The sequence below is a fragment of the Gopherus flavomarginatus genome, chromosome 3 (genome assembly GCF_025201925.1).
Source record: "Gopherus flavomarginatus isolate rGopFla2 chromosome 3, rGopFla2.mat.asm, whole genome shotgun sequence".
Lineage (NCBI taxonomy): Eukaryota > Metazoa > Chordata > Testudines > Testudinidae > Gopherus > Gopherus flavomarginatus.
The window spans coordinates 216806392-216828096 of NC_066619.1; positions in this window are offsets into that span (position 1 = coordinate 216806392).

The window sequence follows — 21705 nt, forward strand, 5'->3', positions numbered from 1 at the left end:
ATTTGAGCCCAGGAAGGTATTGGAGCATTATAGTGGCTGGGAAGAGGTAACAGAAGGATGTCTTTGAATTAGATCAACGCTACACTCTGGAAAAACAATAAAGAATGCAGTAGTTGGCAATGTGCATCTTTATCTATATTTCAGTGGTGAGCACCCTAAGAGCCTGATCCTCTGAGATGTTGAATGCCCCCATCCATAGTAAGTTCAGTTGGAAATGATGTTTCTCATCAGTTCAGGGGAGCTAAGAGAGAGGGATAGAAAACTTCATTACTTCTGAAGAGACCCTTCTTCTGATAGATATGACCTCTATTAAAGCAACTGATATACAATGGAGAAATGTGGCACATGATGGCTCTTAAAATTCATGTATAAGAGGGGTAGCCATGTTAGTCTGGATCTATAAAAGCAGCAGAGAGTCCTGTGGCACCTTATAGACTAACAGACGTATTGGAGCATGAGCTTTCGTGAGTGAATACCCACTTCGTCAGATGCATGTAGTGGAAATTGACACTGTTGCAGAGGAAATGTAGATGGAATTAGTGGAGCTTCAGCGTGATACCATTTTGTAGCAAAAGTATACAGATGTTGGAATTCCAATATTCTACCGGTTTCTTTCATAAGAAAGATTTCCCATGTTATTCTGTGCCTCCACAAGGGTAATGGTAATGTTTGGAAGTACATATATATGTGAACAGTTTTCCTCTTCCATGAAGATTAACAAATCTGTGTTAAGGTTAAGGCTCACTGATGAACACTTGCAAGCAACACTGAGATTGGTTTCATCTCAGGATATCAAACCTAATATTGATGCTCTGGGTTAATGCAAAACGCTGCCGGCTAAGTGGCCAAAAATGAAATGACTGTCAAAATTAGCACTGACTTTTCACATTACAGTTTTTAAAAAGTTAAAAGGTTGACTTTTAATAGCATACTATATTACTCTTCATTTTTGTCTATGCTTCTGTATCGTTGTATGAAATGGTTTCAGTGATGTGGCCCTCGGGCCAATGTACTAGTCCTCATGTGGCCCTCATGGTGATTTGAGTTTGAGACCCCTGCTATATAGTGTTAGCTATGATAACATAGTATTTTCTTTGTGCTTAAACCAGGAGAATTGTTTTATCTCAAATGCTGCTGTCAGGTAATTGTCAATAAAAGCTCGCTTTTTAACGGCAACTACAATACAGCTTTGTTAGAGGTCAGCAAATCAGTAGAAATATTTTTTTAATAATTGCATCTTCTTGAGTTGAAGCCCCCTGCAATTCCACATACGTTCTTGTCTAATGCAACAGCATGCTGTTCAAAACACCAGATGTTACACCCTAGGGATGCTGCTCTTCATTTGTGAACAATATGATGCCTGTGCATATAATGACAAATTATGCCTTCTGTCACACCATAAAACTCCAGTACGGTCCTATTGATGTAAAAGTGATGTTAGCGTTCCATGGGAGTGAATGAGATCCAGAATTTGGCCCTCATTTTGTACAATGTTGTTGAGATTTGGAAAGCATTTTCTATTCATGCACTGTTGTTCTAATTATTGCAACTGGCAGAATAAATATTGATACTATATTAGAGACAAAATAAGTCAGAGTTGAATATTTGGAATTTAGCTTTGAGAGCATTACAGATGTCTTATGCTGGGAGCTACTGTCATGTGAAGTTGTATGCAACTTGGATAGGTTTTAATTTGACTGCTCATATGATCTGCCATATGGCCATTCTGTCCTTGATTATGATCTTTTGGCACAGAAAACATGTCATACACCAGTTTTTCAAAGGAAACTTTCTGTGAGTGGGAGGAAGGGCAGTAGGTACTGTAAATTAAAAGGGCTAATGATTTGTTTTTAAAATGGAAGTAGCTCTCATCCATCACTTAGATTTCTATGTTGGAATATATAGCAAACAATCTCAATGGTTTTTTTACTTGTTTTATCACTGGAATCAAAATTTGCATTTTTGTTCACTTCTAGTTTTAGATAGTATCTAACTTAGTTAAATCTAAAGAATTCTTGGCCGGTCTTCTCACTCTGACAGAGTTGATCTTTCCTTATTCCTTGGATTTTTCTCTTCTCTTGGCCTATATGACCCCTGGTTTTTCATCCTTCTCCCAATGTCTCCTTTGGTGGCTTCTCATACTCCCTTCTTCTCTTTTCTGTTGCTCTCATTCAAGGTGCTGTCCTTGGTCACCTGCTTACATGACATTCTCTCCCATACCTATCTCCTGTGTCTTCAAGCAGAAATTCTATGAGCTTGATTCCCGTATCCTCTCCTGAACTCTTGTCTTCTATGCAGTCTGACATCATGCATCTCCTGCATGTCCTGTTGCCATCCAAAACTCAGTCTTTCCATAATGAAACTTATCTTTCTCCTGATTTGCTGTGGTCTGTCTTCCTTCTCTAGCACTATTGTGGGTTCCCATGCTTGCCTTCAAATTTCCACTCTTTTTCTCTTACTCTCCTCCCTATTCAGTTTGTAAATGAGTGCTATCACTTCTTTAATATCACCAAAACTGGGCAATTTCATTGCTATCTGCATTAGTGGGGTTTTTTTTCCTTTTGAGGCACTGAATCAAACATTTAAGGTTTGAAAATACCTGGAAAAGGAATCCCTATTTCTCCTTCAATAAGAAACCCTCTTCCTTTCCTGCTCCCTGCACAATTTTATCTGCTATGGCAGGTTGTCTGGGGAATGGGAGGTCAGCCTACTAGATTGCCTTTCTTCTGTGTCTTTAGGTATTAGTTGGCACACCCATGCCCCTCCAATTCCTCTCCTAAGGATGACCTGCTGATCCATTTCCTACCCTGGTGTTCTCGGAAGGCCAGCTGATAAGCCCACTTCATGTTCTAGGTAAAGCTGCCCTGATCTTACCTCCAGCTTCTTTATTGAGAAACAGAGTCCTAGTGCAATTATTCCTCTTCCAAATTTCTTCTGCTGCTATCTTCTAGAGGTGATTGGCCTGCTTCTTAACCTGTTCTAGAGCAGTTGGGTTCAGAAACTCCTCCGATGATCTTATTACTTTGGCCTAAATTTTACAAGCACTGTATTATTTAGTATGCCCTGAAGTGCAACTCCCAGCTGCTTCCCCTTTAAATAATAAGAAAAATATAAGCCACTGAGGGAATTGTCATTTGTTTGCCTTGAAGAGACGACCAGATGCCAGAAGTAGAAAAAGGACACAGTTCAACCCTGAAAAGACCTGCCATTAGGGGGTGAGTTGCTAGTGAAGGAAATGATAATTTTAAATAATTCTCAGGGAAACATCCAAATATGTATGAACCAACTCTGAACCTGAGATATTTAACAATCACTAAACTAAACCTAGAAATATTAATTACTGTACTCTTATATCCCAAGAACCTAAGATGTCAGATTGTAAGTCACTTTCTGAATTTTTGATATTAGAAATAATATCGTTTTAAAGAAAGACTGACACCTTCGGAGGCAAATTAAAGTCCATGTATGAATCAGAAATCAAGGCTGGAGGCAGGAGCACAGAAACATGTGCATGCACAGAGAAACAGTTATGGCAGGACAGAGTCTGAAGAAAAAAGTACAGTGGCATTAAAACCAAGCAGAAGTAACTCAAAAGCCTACCGACAACCAGTGGAAAATTTAATGTCAGAAGATGTAGGATTCAACATCTGTTTAGGGGGAAAAGAGCTTGTGTCCTTTATATCCTTCCTGTAAAACTTGAAGCTCTGAGTTTAAAAGGTCTTCTGTGTTATACTCCTTTTCTTTCATATTTGTTTCCTGTGGTAATGCAAAGAATTTCCTTTCCCGGTATCACTTTCATATGGAAATTTTAAAATCAATAGAAGGAAATACCGTTATACAGGGTGCACATGTAGCATGTGGAACTCATTTCCAACAGGTCTTGCTCAGCCCAAGAGCATGGTGGGGTTAAAAATGAATTAGATATTTATCTGGATAATCATAAGATCCACAGTTATACTAGAGAGAATTAAAAACAAATTAGAAGGGATATCTCACAACAACACAAGGGATCACAAGCCAAACTATACTGTAGGAAGTTACGAAGAACCTTCCTCTGTGAGCATATTATTCCATAATTGCCCACTGTAGTTATGGGCTCCCATTCCAATAAAAAAGCAGGAGTATGCATCTGAAGAAGTGAGCTGTAGCCCACGAAAGCTTATACTGAAATAAATTTGTTAGTCTCTAAGATGCCACAAGTACTCCTGTTCTTTTTGCGGATACAGACTAACACAGCTGCTACTCTGAAACTTGTCATTCCAATAACGACACCACTAAAAAGGCTAAGTACTATACTACAATCTTCAAAACAGTTATATGCAGAAATGAAGTTCATCCTTTATCTTTTGTGCCCAATAATTGTGGCAAACCGGTTAAATAAAATCACTCGCTCTTCAGAGACCCTAGCAATAAAAGGCAGATTGACAAGTTTCAACATGTAATAGTTATTTCCTGCTGTTATTTTTTGGCTTTTGTTCCTTTGAGACAGCTGTTGTTTTTAATGCAATGTACCTATAATTTATCATATGAAATGTATTTTGACTCAATTACAAGCTCATAAATTCATAAAGCACAAAGTGAACTTCGAAATGTTATATATTCTACTACAAACTTTTTCTTGATTGTTATGATACACAGCTCCAACAAATTTGGCTTTATTTCTGTTCTGTTTCATTGCCTGCAATTCACTTTTAAGCACTTTTAAGCATACTCATATTGAACTGTCTCTTCACAGTAGTTCATGTTCTTGATGCCTTTCAACATTTTCTGGCACTTCAGTACACTGAAACTTAATTTTGGAGAAAATATTCTCTTAAAAGTATGAAAACATTCAGGCATCTTTAACATTAGAAATATGGATTCCAAAGTGTTTTCCTATATGCTAGGCCACTTAAAGATTCTTATATCCTGTGGGTCAAAAGTTTATTTAACACTAGTATTGCTATAACCTGGATTTTAAATACCTTTTCAAAAGTAAAATGAAATGTACTTTTGTTGAATAATATTGTTTTAAATAGCCATAGTTTATTCATAATGCTGCAATATTTTCCAATCTATTGCTGCAGATCCAGCCAGCAGAAGGCACACAATTAACTGGTGGAGTAAGACAGGCCAGTTTGGGTGACATTGAGAGATGTGCTGATAACTAATTATATGGATGTGGCAAATTTATATCGGACAAAGCAAAGTTATAATGATTTGTGCTTCATGAGAGAGAACAAATGCTCTTATTCCTAACTACTTAGTGAAAAATGGTGGAAGCAGTTCAAATATAGAAACAACAAAGACTACCCAGGAGTAACTCACTAAAAAAATCTGTTGTATTTTTTTCTGTTTACTCAAACTCTCAAAATTAGTTGTTCCTGCCAGTGCCTAAATTGGTATTATCACTTCAAGTGTACTATGCTGAAGTTTAATATTAGATTAAAAACCAATTCCACATGTAATTTACTTTATCGTTTTTTGTTAGAGGAGAAGTGTCTAGTTAATCAGCTTCTTTCATAATCTGTTGGGCTGTAGGGGAGATAAAGTAGCTTTTTCTCTAAGTTTACTGCAAGCCTGTATTTTATGATTACCCATAAACTGAACTATAACTAGAGCTGAGATTACACAGAATGCCATTGTGATAGTTCACAGTGAAGACAGTGTGATTTTTAAAACCTTGTACTCTCCTATTTCAGGTCCTAAGGTGCTCAGAGGGGAAGGATTAGAAAAACTCTGTAGCACTGGATTAACAAATACAAAATATGGTGGTAAAGAGTGTCTGGAAAAGATGATTTTCTAAGTAGTGACATGGCACATGGATTTGATATTTAATATTGTTAGAAAATGAATATGCATAGGATACTTGGTATACTAGCATTAATGGTATACAAAATCATTCTAAACAACACTTTCCCCTTGTGTAGTAAATGGTTTTGTATGACTAAGAAATCTCTTGGATCCTGTACTCTAACTTATTCAGGAAGGACAGGCAGGGGAAAAAAGGGGAGGAAGTGTTTCATTATACATCAAAAATATATGCACTTGTTCTGAGGTACAGAAGGAGATAAGAGGTAGATCTGCTGAAAGTCTCTGGGTGAAGAAAAAGGGGAAAATAGGGGTCATGTCATGGTAGGGGTCTACTATAGACCACCAAATCAGGAGGAGATGGATGGGGCATTTCTGGAACAAAAAGCAAATGTCCAAAATGCAAGACCTGGTAATAATGGGGACTTTAAAGATCCACATATTTGTTGGAAAAGTAATATAGCAAAACACACAATCTCCAATAAGTTCTTGGAATGCATTGGGGATAACTTTTTTTGTTTCAGAAGGTGGAGGAAGTAACCAGGGGGACAGCCATTTGAGACTTGATTCTGATTAACAGGGAGGATTTGGTTGCAAATCTGAAGGTGAAGGCACTTTGGGTAAAAGTGATCATGAAATGATAGGTTTCATGATTCTAGGAAAGAGAGAAGTGAGAGCTGAAGAACAAGGACAATGGACTTCAAAAAAAAATCAAACTAACCAATTCAGAAAACTGGTAGCTAAGATCTTATGGGAAGAAAATGTAAGGGAAAAGGAGTTCAGGAGAACTGGTAGTTTCTCAAAGAGACAATATTAAAGATTAAACAGCAAACTAATCCCTATGTGAAGGAAAGACATGAAGGACAGTAAGAGGCCAAAGCTTCTCCATCAGAAGCTCATTTAAGGACCTGAAAATCAAAAAGAAATCTTACAAAAAGTGGAAACATCTATAAATTGCTAAGGATGAGTACAAAAGAATAGCACAAACACAGAGGGACACAGAAATGCTAAGACACAAAATGAGTTACAGTTAAGAAGGGACATAATAGGTAATAAGAAGATGTTCCATAAGTACATTGGAACCAAGAGAAAGACAAAGAAAAATGTAGCTCCACTACTTAGTAGAGAAGGAGAGCTAATAATGGACAACATCAAGAAGGCTGACGTGTTTAATGCCTGTATTGCTTCAGTCTTCACTAAAAAGGTAATATGTGACCAGCTATTTAACACAATTAATATTAACAACAAGAGGGAAGGAACACAAGCCAAAATAGGGGAAGAAAAGCTTAAAGAATATTTAGATGTATTCAAATGAGCAGGGCCTGAAGAAATTCATCCTAGGGTACTTAAGGAACTAGCTGAAGCAATCTTGGAACTGTTAGCAATTATCTTTTGAGAACTCTTGGGGAATGGGTGAGGTCCCAGATGACTGGAGAAGGCCAAACATAATAACTATCTTTGAAAAGGGGAATAAGAGGACCCTAGAAACTATAGACTAATTATCCTAACTTCAATACTTGGAAAGATACTGGAACAAATTACTAATCTGTTTGCAAGTGCCTAGAGGATAAGTTTTATAAATAATAGCTAGCATGGATTTGTCAAGAACAAATCATGCCAAACCAGCCATCATTCCTTCTTTGACAGGTTTAGTGACCTAGTAGTTAGGGAGAAAGTTGTAGATATGATGTGTTTTTAGTAAGGCTTTTGACCAGTCCCACAGGACATTCTCATAAACAAACTAAGGAAATAGAGTCTAGAATAATTTATTATCATGTGGGTGCAATATTGGTTAAAAGTCCATACACAAACTTCAATTTGCATGAAGTACACCCTTCTGCCTAAACACTGACCAGGCCTTCCTCCTCTCCTCCCAAATAGGGAAGTGGATTTACACTACAGAATTGAACTCTCATGCCTACTAAATGGAGACAGTCAATTTGAATTCTAGTCTTTTTTCTTTTCTTTTTTTTTCAAATAGTGAATTAAATCATTTCAAGTACTCCACTTGCTTGTGGGACCCCTTGCCAAGTGTTGTTCTTTTATAGTCACATTTCCTATATTTTTAAATGTTTTCTTTCCTGTACGAAAGACCCCCACAAATAGGACTGACGGAGTATCGCAGGGGAAAGAGTGGCACTGACCTAGCATGTGGGAGAATGGGGTTCAGACCTTTACTTCCTGGGTGATCTTAGATGTGCCACTTAGTCTCTCTGGGTATGTTGACACTGCAGCTAGGTAGTGTGATTCCCAGCATGGGTAGGCAGACTTGAGCTAACTTGCTGCCTATACTCAGACCCCAGGAGGTCATGTTGACTTTGACACTGGAAGCTAGCCTGAGCCAGTGCTGCAATGTCTCTGCTGCTATATTTAGGCCTGGTCTACACTACGCGTTTAAACCGAATTTAGCAGCGTTAAACCGATTTAACCCTGCACCCGTCCACACAACGAGGCCTTTTATATCAATATAAAGGGCTCTTTAAACCGATTTCTGTACTCCTCCCCAACCAGAGGAGTAGCGCTGAAATCGGTATTGCCATATCGGATTAGGGTTAGTGTGGCCGCAAATTGACAGTATTGGCCTTCGGGCGGTATCCCACAGTGCACCATTGTAACCGCTCTGGAAAGCAATCTGAACTTGGATGCACTGGCCAGGTAGACAGGAAAAGCCCCGCGAACTTTTGAATTTCATTTCCTGTTTTCCCAACACGGAGCTCTGATCAGCACAGGAGGCGATGCAGTCCCAAATCCAAAAAGAGCTCCAGCGTGGACCATATGGGAGATACTGGATCTCATCGCTGTATGAGGAGACAAATCTGTTCTATCACACCTCCGTTACAGAAGACGAAATGAGAAAGCATTTGAAAAAATCTGCAGGCTATGATAGACAGAGGCCCCAGCACAGTGCTGTGTGACAAGCATAACAGAAAGCCAAAGAATCAAATGGACGCTCATGAAGAAAGGGAGCGGGTACTGAGGACTCCAGCTATCTCATAGTCCCCACAGTCTCCGAAAAGCATTTGCATTCTTGGCTGAGCTCCCAATGCCTGAAGGGTCAAAATCATTTTCCCGGGTGTTTCAGGGTATATGTCGTCAATTTACACCCTTCCCCCCCCCTCCCGAAAGAAAAGGGGGAAAAAAAACATTTCTTGCCTTTTTTCAATGTCACTCTATGTCTACTGCATGCTGCTGGTAGACGGGGTGCTGTAGCATTGAACGTCAGCATCCCCTTACTGGTGGCAGACGGTACAATATGACTGCTATCCATTGTCATCATCAGCCCATGAGTGCTCCCGGCTGGCCTCGGTGAGGTCGGCCAGGAGCGCCTGAGTAAAAATGGGAATGACTCCCGATCAGTCCAGGCAGATGGTACAGAACGGCTGGTAACCATCTTCATCATAGCAACTGGAGGCTGAGCTCCATCAGCCCCCACCCCCACCCCCTTTCATGTCCAAAGAAAAGATTCTGTACTGCCTGGACTATCATAGCAGCGGGAGGCTTCCTCCCCCTCATTTTATCTCACTAAAAAGTCAGTGTTTCTTATTCCTGCATTCTTTATTACTTCATCACACAAATGTGGGGACACTGCCACGATAGCCCAGGAGGGTTTGGGGAGGAGGGAAGCAATGGGTGGGATTGTTGCAGGGGCATCCCCTAGAATGGCATGCAGCTCACCATTTCTGCGAGATCTCTGGGGCTCTGACATAGAGTGGCTGTGTTCTCTTGTTCTCTAGTACACTTGCTTCATAGTCTAGGCAGGACTGACTCTATTTTTAGACAAAACATAAAGAAGGGAATGACCCAGGGAGTCATTCCCATTTTTGTCCATGCGCCCCCAGCCAACCTCAGCGAGGCCAGCCAGGAGCACCCATGACAGCAGCAGACAGTACAGAATGACTAATAACCGTCATCTCATCGCCAATTTACAATGGCATGGCAGACGGTGCAATAGGAATGGTAACTGTCTCTGCTACCTTGCAAAGGTAAATGAATGCTGCTGTGTAGCGCTGCAGTACCGCGTCTGTCAGCAGCATCCAGTACGCATACGGTGACAGTGACAAAAGGCAAAACGGGCTGCATGGTTGCCATGCTATTGGCGTCTGCCAGGGCAATCCAGGGAAAAAGAATGCAAAATGATTGTCTGCCGTTGCTTTCACGGAGGAAGGATTGAGTGACAACATTTACCCAGAATCACCCATGACACTGTTTTTGTATTGATCTCAACCCAGAATTCCAATGGGCGAGGGAGACTGTGGGAACTATGGGATAGCTACGGGATAGCTACCCACAGTGCAACACTCCAGAAATCGACACTAGCCTCGGTACATGGACACACACCACCGAATTAATGTGCTTAGTGTGGCCACACGCACTCAACTTTATACAATCTGTTTTACAAAACCAGTTTATGTAAAATCAGAATAATCCCATAGTGTAGACATATCCTTAGCGTGCTAGCTCAGGCTTGGCTAGAGTAAGTCTTTCCATATTCAGTGTAGACATACTTCTGTGCCTGAGTTTCCCATTTGTAAAGTTGGGATAATAATGCATCCCTTCCTCACAGGGCTGTTATGAAGATAAATCCATTAGGGAGCACTTTGAGATCTATTGATGACAAGTGTTATATAGGGAATAGGCTTTATTATTACCTGGCTATTCAAAGTACTGCCAAGTGCACAAAGTAAACAAGCTGAAAAAATAAAGAAAGGTCACTATTAGTTTCTAATCTTTCAGTATTAGTAATCTTAGGTGTTGCCTGTAACAATAGGTATGAAACTTTATCCACAAATTTGTGAGATTTTACTCTCATATCACATTTTCACATGAAGTGACTATTTTGTCTGTTACTCTTTACATGGCTAATGAATTGAGTCTTAAATGTCCAAAAAGTAAAACATATTTTGTAAACTAGGCAACAAGAGGCCCCTTGAGAAACAAAAACTCCGCTAGGTTTCGTTAATCAACTCTCAGTGTAAAATATTTGTTCTTTGACAACAGATTTTCTCATAAGGTTGCAAAGCGGTTCTCCTCCAGAATCCCTAATTTGCATATAAAAGCTAATCCTCCTTGTTGCAGAATACACACAATATGCATCCTTTTACTGTTCACTTGTAGTATCTGTAGAAAGGTCTATTTATAACGTGATTATCCTCTTTCCCTCTGCTGAACCAGAACATATGCATGTAAGATTATAAAAAAGATACTGCTTTTGTAACAATGACAACATTATCAAGACTGCTGTTTACATCTGAATGCCTTTCACTTCCTGCCTTAAGAGTTTTTGGATGTGAATTTCCCTCCTAGAGAACACTCTGCTGATAGCTCCCTCCTGTATATTTATCCCAAGGGACTCCAGCTCCAACTGCTTTGTTGAAACCAAGTCTGGAAGAGACAGGATGCCTTTCAAATAGGCAAATTCCCTGCTTAATAGAGCTTTTTAAGTAAAAAGATCAACACCTTTAATTTCTACGTGGAAACCAACCAGTAACCAGTGTGGATCACGAAGCACTACTGTCATGTGCTTCAAGCAAAGTACCTCACTCATCAGGTAGGCAGCTACACTCTGCATCCATTTCAGCTTTGGAATAAATTGAAGATATAGCTCCATGTAGAGCGCATTGCAGAAGTTTAATTTTGAAGAGGCTAAGACATGGTTGACAGTACCAAAGATGAGGATTTGAAAGAAAAATCTGTCATATGGATGACCCTCCTGGTCAAATACAGATTTTTTTTTAAAAGGCCATCTTAGCCACAGATGTATTGGATGAACAGGTGCTTTTAGATAACTAGGCTTTCTCACAATTTATGAAGGTATGTAACAAATGGTAGGTACACAGCCTAAAGCAAGAGAGCAGATAAAACTTCCAGTAGTCTAAAGTCTACCACTATCAGCTCTATTTTACCTGGATAGAACTCTATCTAGTTTCTTCTCAGCCATGCCCCAACCACCATCAGACAATGTCTAAGTAGGGTGACCAGATGTCCCGATTTTTGGGTCTTTTTCTTATATAGGCTCCTATTATCCCACACTCCCGTCCCGATATTTCTCATTTGCTCTCTGATCACCCTATGTCTAAGAAACTCATCCCTAACTTGCTGCATCAGTCAAGATGTAGACATAGATCTGAGTGTCATCAGCATATTGAAAGCCATAGCCTATCCCTCCACTCTGATCCCCCTAACGGTTCTATATATGCATTCATCAGGGGGCGTAATAAGTTTGCCACATCACACACAAGAGAGCCCTCAGGGTCTATCAGCAATTTCCTAATACAGTCCTCTTGGATTTCTCAGCCAGTTAGGAATAGAGGCACTAAAGAGCAAGCATTCACTCCTTCATATAATTCAGGCAACTCAACAGCACCTCAGCAACAAGAGTATCCAAGGAAGCTGATCTAATTAATACCAGCACGAGCACTTAAACATTAAGAGGAGATCTCCTATCACACAAGGGCAGTTTCTACAGCATATTCAGATCTCTAACAGGATGACAAGAGTCAAGGAGAAATATGGCATTTAACCTTGCAAAATAGGAAAGATTTAAAGAGGTCAACATTTGGTCAGATTGCTGACATTAAGCAATGGTTTCTTCAGCAAAGGTTGCACAAAAGTTTCCACCAAAGCCATTAGCATCTTGTTCTTCGCACTGGAAGTACTGACAATATCCATGAATAATGGATCCAGTATTTTCCTAATGGCCATCACTAACTTGATGGACATATGAGCCTAAAGCACAAGCTATGATACAAAGCCCTATGTTACATGAGTAATGCAGGACAAAAATCAAGAAAAGAACTATTATGTCCCTTGATATATGGCTCTGCTGCCACAGAAGCAGATAAGTTGACCAGTCTGAACAACATCGTTTCAAAAATCAGTGAACTGGTAAAGGCTCATTCTTGCCCATTGGTCCCTGTCAAGGAAAATGTAAAATTCAATTTGATAAAAAGTGAATTTGCAGAACTATTAATTGTACAAAGTAACCTATTACTGAAACATGCCTCTATACCAGCTGACTGGAGGGTAGCTAATGTAATGCCAACTTATAAAAGGCTCCAGTAGCGATCCTGGCGATTATGGGCCAGTGAGCCTAACTTCAGTACCAGGCAAATTGATAGAAACTACAGTAATGAACAGAATTATTAAACTTCTAGATAAACATGATTTGTTGAGGTAAGAGTCAACATAGCTGTTGTAAAGGGAAGTCATGCCTCTTCAATCTATTAGAATTCTTTGAAGGTGTCAACAAGCATGTGGACAAGGGTGATCCAGTTGATATAGTGTACTTGGATTTTCAGAAAGCCTTTGGAAAGCTCCTCACTAAAGACTCTTAAGGAAACTAAATAGTCATGGGATAATAGGGAAGGTTCTCACATGGATCAGTAACTAAGATAGTTTAAAAGATATGAAACAAGGCTTAGGCACAAATGGTCAGTTTTCACAATGGAGAAAGGTAAACAGTGAGGTCATCAAAGATCTGTGCTGGACCTGTGCTGTTCAACATAGTTACTAATGATTTGGAAAAGGGAGTGAACAGTTAAGTAGCAAAATTTGCAGATGATACTAAATCACTCAAGATAAAGTCCAAAGCTGACTGTGAAGAGTTACAAAGGGATCTCACCAAACTGGGTGACTGGGCAACAAAATGGCAGATGAAATTCAACATTGATAAGTGCAAAGTAATTTCATTTGGGGGAAAAAATAATTTCTCTCAATCATGATTTCTCCCTTTGGAATTATATTTTGAGACATATCAATTTTTAATTAATTGAATGTGTTTAATGTTAATTTTATATCATTTTAGTTTATTAATCAAAATGTTGTTGTGAGGTACCAAGTCAAAGCCCTTTCAGAAGTCTAAGTACATTACATTACCACTATTACCATTACCAACCAAACTTGTAATCTCATCAAAACAAGATATCAAGTTTGTTTGGCAGGCCCTATTTTCCATATACACATGTTTACTGAGATTAATTATATTGTCCTCTTTTAATTCTTTCTTTCTCATTATCTTGCTCAAGTCATCCATTTTCCCTTTTTAAATATTGGTACAATATCAACTTTCTCCCAGTCTTCTGGAACGTCTCCAGTCTTCTTAGTCTTACTATAAATCAATATTAGCTGTACACTGAGCACTTCAGCCAGCTCTTTTAAAATTATTGGATGCAAGTTATCTGGACCTACTGATATAAAAATGTCCAACTTCAGTAGCTGCTGTTTAACATCCTCCCAAGATACTAGTGGAATGGTAGTAGTGTTATCATATTTCTGTGACTCTGTGACTGCATTATCTGCTTTTCCTCAACAAAATTTTCCCCTCCTCTTTGTTTATAATTAAAATCATATGATTTAATTCTATTGTAAAATGCACACTATCAGTGAATTAGGACAGATTGACTGGGAGATTGGAAAAGGGGGGATGGGACAAGTTGGTATATGTAGGATAGGGGTAGGTTGGCTGGAGCCCCCAGGTGAGAGGGAGTCAGAGGATGCCTCCTGGGGAGGGCAATAGCAATAGCCAGAAAAGAAGATGTGTCCCCAAGGAAGCCTCCAGGCTGGGAAGCCTGAACTATCCCCTGGGAATCTGAGGAATCTCCAGTTAGGAACAGAAACCAAAAGAACCATGAGGCAGGAAGGATACTGGCCTCTTCCTCCAAAACCTCAACCTCAAATATCCCATTCCACACCCATAATCCCTCTTATGCCTAATTCATATCTCACTAGGTTGACTAGGGAGATGGTTTTTCAGTGATAAGCAAACCTAAAGTCTTGGCAGGGCCTCCCACAGATTCAGCTCAGTTTAAATGCTTTCCTGTGCGGGGCATTTAAGTAGTCTTAAAATGAACTGAATTAATGAGTGGAGATCATACTCAATGATCTATTCTGTAGATTAAGAATACTGTGCTGTTTGAGTGTAAGATGAATGTAATAATAAATATCAAAATGATAAATACTTTGTAACTTGGAGCAGCAGGGACAGTGGTGTAGTTGGCAGGATACTGTAATACTGTGACACCCCTTGCACACTGTCCTTTGTTTCAGTTTTCAAGTATCCTGGGGGGTGGAGAGGCTCTCTCTTTAGCCAGTTGAAGACCAAAATGGAGGGGTCTCCCATGGGCTTAAATAGACTTTCTCCTGTGGGTGAAGACCCTCTCCTCTCTCCTATGCAAAGTCCATCTCCAAGATGGAGTTCTGGAGTCACCTGGGCAAGTCACATGTCCATGCATGACTCACAGTTTCTTACCAGGTAGCAGCCATGGGTCACATGCTACCTTGAACGTCCTCAAATAGACTTCTTATGTGGATTAGAGCATTCCAAGATTCATTGTCCTTTTAAGTATTTCTTGATTAGGTACTTAATTTCAACATTCCTTTCTCCGGAAACTGACCAAATGCTCTACTAAGGTTATTTAGCAATCAAGCCAGTACACAGCCAATATTCATAACTTTGAATACAAAAGTGATGCATGCAGATAGGATTAATAGATTCAGTAGATCATAACCTTTATATAGATATGTTGCATAGCATATGTAGCATAGATAGATAGATAGATTCAGTAGATCATATTCCAGTTATGTCATATTCCCATAAGGCATTATGGGGTACAGCATCACAATTATCCTATTAATTTGAAATAATATTATGACAGATTATTTGTTTTGTAAGAATTAAATTCCTACTGTTTACCTTTGCAGCATAAAATGTTATGTGCCCCATCACCTCACCACTGCAGGTAACTAAGTAACAAGTCATCCTTCTATCCACCAAAATGATCCTTTCACCATGAGAGAAAACTTTGCTTACAACTTTGCTGTTGTCCGTGCAGCAGCATTGTATGAGGCAACATCAGTGAGAAAATAACTTGGACAAAGAGTAAAAATAAAATGTGACCCCACTAGAAGGGACAGTTGCATAGTTTTATCTGTCCCCTCCATCATTACTCTGCCTCTCTGTGAAGTTATCTCTGCAAGGAAAGGCTTATGAAGTGTTGTCCGTGAATCAGTTCTAAGCAAGGGCAAGGTAGCCTGAGATTTGATCATCGCTATGAACAGGTGATGGGTGCGGGGGGGGGGGGGGAGGAGTAAAAGCCAGGGACAAGTAAACCCAGTAGAATCCCCTTGAGCCTCCACTTGATGTTTTGTGGTAGATCCCAGAATATATGACTAAATAGTTCACTTCTTATAATTCTGAAATAGCTTCTGTGATGTCAGGACTTAGGTTTTGGAAGATGTCACACCACCCTATCCATTCTTCTGAATTACAGCCAACAGCATACAAAGACGATGCATAAACTTCAGCATTAGATAATATTATCCTTAAAATTTTAACTTTCTGTGTCTAAAATAACCAAGCTAGAGCAGCCCAGTCTGCTGGAATTTACTCCTTCCTGCATGTAGTGGTCCCTGTGCAAAATAAATTAAAATGAAAAATGTTAAACTTGCTGAAAACAATTCAAGCTTAACAGTGGTATAAAAATAAACTATAACAAGACTTCCAAGATTTCAGCTTGCCACTGAAATATATTTATCTCCTGAAGGTTGGTGGGAGGGAAAGTTCACCTTGAAAACTAGACAATGGGGAGAAGCTGAAACACACCTTCTTTGGCAGAAATGACTTAGCAGCCTTGATTTAAGGGAAACACACTAGTCTATTATCATCAGTAGCATTTAGTACTGTATGTGTTGCAATGCACTGTCAGGTAATTAAATGAATCACCTTGTAATGAACCCCTCAGAGTTCAGCTTATCAGGAGCCAAGAGTGGTGCAGCTGACATCAAAGCTGCTGACTGAGAGTAAGAATCTAATGATGGGAATTTAAATGCAATTTACTGTCCTATGCTTGCCCAATGAATACAATGGGCTTGCTGCTGGATGAAACAGGACCACCCTTTGGTGCTGTCATAAACAGATAGCTAAGGGTTAATGTTCTTTTACCTGTAAAGGGGTAACACCAGTAACCTGAAACACCTGACCAGAGGACCAATCAGGAAACAAGACTTTTTCAAATCTGGGTGGAGGGAAGTTTTGGGTGTGAGTTCTTTGTTCTTTGTCTTGGGTCTGTGCCCTCTTGGCTCTGAGAGTGATTTTTCTATCTCCAGGTTTTCTAATCTTCTCTTTCCAAGTTGTAAGTACAAGGATAGTAAGACAATAGGTTTATATTGTTTTCTTTTGTATTTACATGTGTGTAGTTGCTGGAATGTTTTAAATTGTATTCTTTTTGAATAAGGCTGTTTATTCATTTTTTTCCTTTAAGCAATTGACCCTATATATTGTCACCTTTATACAGAGCCTATTTTTAATGTCTTTTTCTTTCTTTTTTTATATAAAGCTTTCTTTTTAAGACCTGTTGGAGTTTTTCTTTAGTGGGGACTCCAAGGAATTGAGTCTGCAGCTCACCAGGGAATTGGTGGCAGGAAGACGTCAAGGGGAAAATCTCTTTGTGTTAAATTTACTAAGCCTGACTTTGCATACCCCCTGGGTGAGGGGGAAGAGAGATTAGGTCTCTCGGTACTTGTGTTTCCAGGACTGGAAGCAGGGAATCTCCTAGAGTCGTCCAGGGAGGGGAGCCTGTGAGGAAGTACCAAGGAAACAAGGGGAGGGGGTTATTTCCCTTTGTTGTAAGACTCAAGGCATCTGAGTCTTGGGGTCCCCCAGGGAAGGTTTTGGGGGACCACAGTGAGCTAGGCACTGTATAATTCCTAGCTGGTGGCAGCAATTACCAGGTCCAAGCTTGGAGGTTTTCATGCTAACACCCATATTTTGGACGCTAAGGTCCAGATCTGGGAAGAAATGTTATGACAGGTGCCTATGAATCTTGGGGTTCTGGTCCACAAAAGTTTGATTTCCTTTAATGTTGTGACATTACTTTCAGCCCCGCTCCTACAAATAATACTCAGCATGCTGATTTTTTAATTCAATTTTACAAAAAAAAATTTCTAGTCCCCATGCCCCAGGCTTATTGATAAACTAGCCTTGAAACTGTATATTGATCACTAGGATGAAAAACTTACCACATTATCATCTCATAGCAATATAACTTTATTGACTTGAACTGTGCAGGAAGGTTAGAGGAAAAATGATTTTGTATATTCAATTTAAAAAACACACTCCAGAAAACTGGAATTAGCAAGAACTGTGTGTATCTCTAACCTGATCACTATGCTTTTATGTTTTATTCCTTTCCTCCTGCCCTTCATCTGCCTTTGTCTTTAAACTGTATTCTCTCTGGGCAGGAATAGGTCATCTTCCACATTTGGAACACCAACTTATAGCCACGTCGTGGGTATTTCTGCAATATAAATTGTTAGTAGTCCATTGCTGATGATTATGACAATAGTGTTAATGAGATTAGTGTTGCAATAAAACCTGGGTGGGAAATTTTTGAGTGAGACAGCCATTGCACAGGGACAGTTCCACTCTCTCGGCTGTGGAAGCCAGATTCCAGTGGCACAAAGAATCATAATAACTGGAGACTTCCTTAGCTGCAGTAGGTGACCATTGCTTACCCTCACCTGGTTTAGCCCACTCATTGAAGAGGTTTACTGGGGTGTGGCCACTGTATCATACAAACAGCTACTTGGAACCACAGGTGAGAGCTGGGTGCAGGTGGGGACCAAAGCGGATGAACTACTCCCTAAGGAGCACAACATATTCCTGCAACAGAGGTACTAACTCTCCATAATATCCCCCATACACCTCAATAATAGGGTTAGTGCTGCCACTACCAATTTTTAATAGCAGTTATCTTCACAGGGGGTTCTGTGTGGGAATACAGTTAGAGCAGAATATGGACCTACATTTGATATATTCCTGTCTATGTTGCACAATTAAATAAGGGTATAACTTGGCTCTGTATGTGGTTAACTATTACCAGACCTGTGTAATTTGACTTTCATTCTAACCAACTCACTGTAAGCAGGTTCCACTCTACACTCTGCTCTAAATCCACTTCATTTGGGGACATTCTGCATATAATTCTGAAGATGGGGATTTCCTCACTGTAATTTGCAGATGACCTTTAAGGGAGAAGTCAAGACGTTGTGAGTCCGCTTGCTGGCATTACTTTTTAAGGAAACCTTTTTGTTTCTTGTAGATGTTATATAAACATGAATGCATTCTTTTTTGACTACTGATCTCTTTATCTTCAAGGGCACTTCAAAGATACATAATAGAGAGAGAGGAGAAATCTATTAGAAAGTGTTTGCTTTGCTCAAACATTATCTTATTCTGAGGTTATTGCTGAAACTCAGTTCTTGAAGTCCTGAGGGAAATCTTGTAACAATTCAATTAGGAAATGCAAATGAGGTACTTCTTTTCTAAAGGATTCTCCCAAAGGAATGGAAGACAATTCATGACATTATTGAAACAGTATTATGTAGCTGACTTTGGACTTGCAAACGGAAGTATGCTTCAAGAAATTGATTTCCTTGTAATAGCATGGTGTGATGATGCTATATATCACTGCTATATTATCTAAATTTAATTCATGCATCATCACTTTGTCAAAATAATGAGAATGCCGTGACCAGAAAGTCTTAAGAAAATTAATGGAAACTGATCAAACACAAGTTTCCTCACAGCCTATATGTGTGTTAGCGTAGGATTTTGCAGCCTCAAATTTAACAAGTTCTCTGTTATGTAAACTAGAGGTAGCTGTTGTGTTTCACAACTGGCTGGAAAAGTATACTCAAAGTAATTTTTTATTACATATAGCATGTCATAGCTATGCTTGGCACTTTAAGATATGTAAGAAGACCACGGCTAACCAGAAGAATTTAGAGCCTGATTCCTCATTCCCTTGCATCTTGTATAGTCTTTTATATGTAAAATTCTACCATTCTAATTTAGTAGAATGCCACACTTACTTTTCACAAATGTAAAAAACCACAGCTATTGCCAGGCACCCAGAGAATCAGGCCCTTATCAGGGCCCTAATTAAATGGCAAACGCAAATCAATGGACCACAAAGGAACTGGGAGAGAAGGGATCACACCGCAAGGAAAAGGGAAATTGTCTCTTTGGACAGTTATTTCCAAGATGCAGATTGCTAAAAACTGTTTCAATTCCAAACTTTTTTAATTTTAACTGACTTATGATCAGGCACAAGAATGGGAGCAGATGAATGCCAGAATGGAGATTAAAGATGAAAAGCTAACTGCAAAAAGTAGGGTTTTTTAATACAATCGTAGAAATTAGAGGGACTAGATCTATTAGGTCATCTAGTCTTTTTTCCTGTGACGAAGAGTGTTAAGTAGGGATTTGGAGGAGAAGAGAGGTGTATTTTTTTTCCATGTATCTAGATTGTGTCACACTGAGAGCTGAAAAGCTCAGCACAAACATCATGATTTAAACTTCAACCCTCTATGCAGCTAATAAGTATTGTGCTTGCATGAGGAAAAGTAAGCAATTTTGCCAAGAATTTTAGGAAAATATATTATGCAGTGCTCATTTCAATGGAAATGACAAGCTGAGAGAAGTATATAGGAAAGACAAATAATAGTGGCACTTTTTTCAAAATTGTTAGGACTATTCTCACAGGTGATATGTGCAGTGGCATAAATTACAGATAAGTAAATAGGAACAGCAAAGGCTAAACTGGTGTAATTCACACGCTGAGCTGTAAATAGTGAGAGGGTGGGAGTATTCCTTTAACTCAATTTCTTTTACATCTGCCTGTTAATGACTTTTCCTGCTATTATGTCTCTTCCCTCCTTTTCATGTGAGAGTTGCACCAGTGTAGACTTCCAGTGCTTTAAATTCTCTGAGAAGCTTAGGAGAAAATTACTAAAAGCCATATATGTATTCCCGAAATAGAGCAGAAACCAAGTAATATAGGTAACTTCATTCACCAAACTATAAAAAAAAGTAGCTGGTACTTTTCCATTGAAGTATATATCATCCTACAGATCAACTTTGAATTTTAAAGACACTGTGTGCTGTAATCTCCCAATTGTATCTTACTTTTTCACATGCTGCCATAGGAGGTAAGGTTGACAGATCACTTACTGTCCCTTTTATTAAATGAATTAATGAATCTACTATCCACATTTGCTCAGCACCTCTGAAAATCCATCAACTCCTCTTATTAAGTGCCTATCTTTAGTCACTCAATGTTGACACTATTGACCATGTTGTCTTAGCAACTGAACCAGCAGGAAAACATCAGCATAGCTCTTTGCCCTAGATTTAAGCGACAAAACAAAATTAAATGCTTTTTTGTACTCTAAAATTCGGAATAAGATCTAAAGGAATTTTGAGGCAAGCAAAAAGGATTTTATCTTCTCACTTCTCCACAAGATTGCAGCTCTAAGAATTTCCATGAAAAGAATGTATGTATTAGTCACTCCATTTTTAAATGTGGGTATCTGATTAGGTTGTTAAAATCCTGTTTGAGGGTTTAAATCTGTACTAAGGCTTGTAAAACTGGAATTTATGTTTTTATTTTCTGTGACTGCTAAAAGGCAGAATTCAGATGGTCTAATCAGGTGCCTGTATTTACCCTGTGAACTTTTTAGTTGTTCATATTTGATTATTCATCATTAAAACTATACTGCAAACACAGATATATGGGCAAACAGGTACTTTTCATTTTTTTTCACTCTATTACATTCACAACATACATACCACAGTATTTTAAAATAAAACAGCCAACATTTAATACACTGACTATTAATATTTGGACACTGGGAAGATCACATGCAGATGCATGCTCCAAGTAAGTATTTAAGGTATCTTAATTTCAGAGATTTTCATTAAACTGCAACAGGTCAATTTCACAGTATTCTAATAAAGAACAGAACACGTCATTTCTACTGGTACTTTCATGTAAGTTGTAGGCTGTACACAGTTTAGAATGGGTTTGCTAACAAGTTTTATATTCAAATCAAATACTTAATTGAATACATTGAATG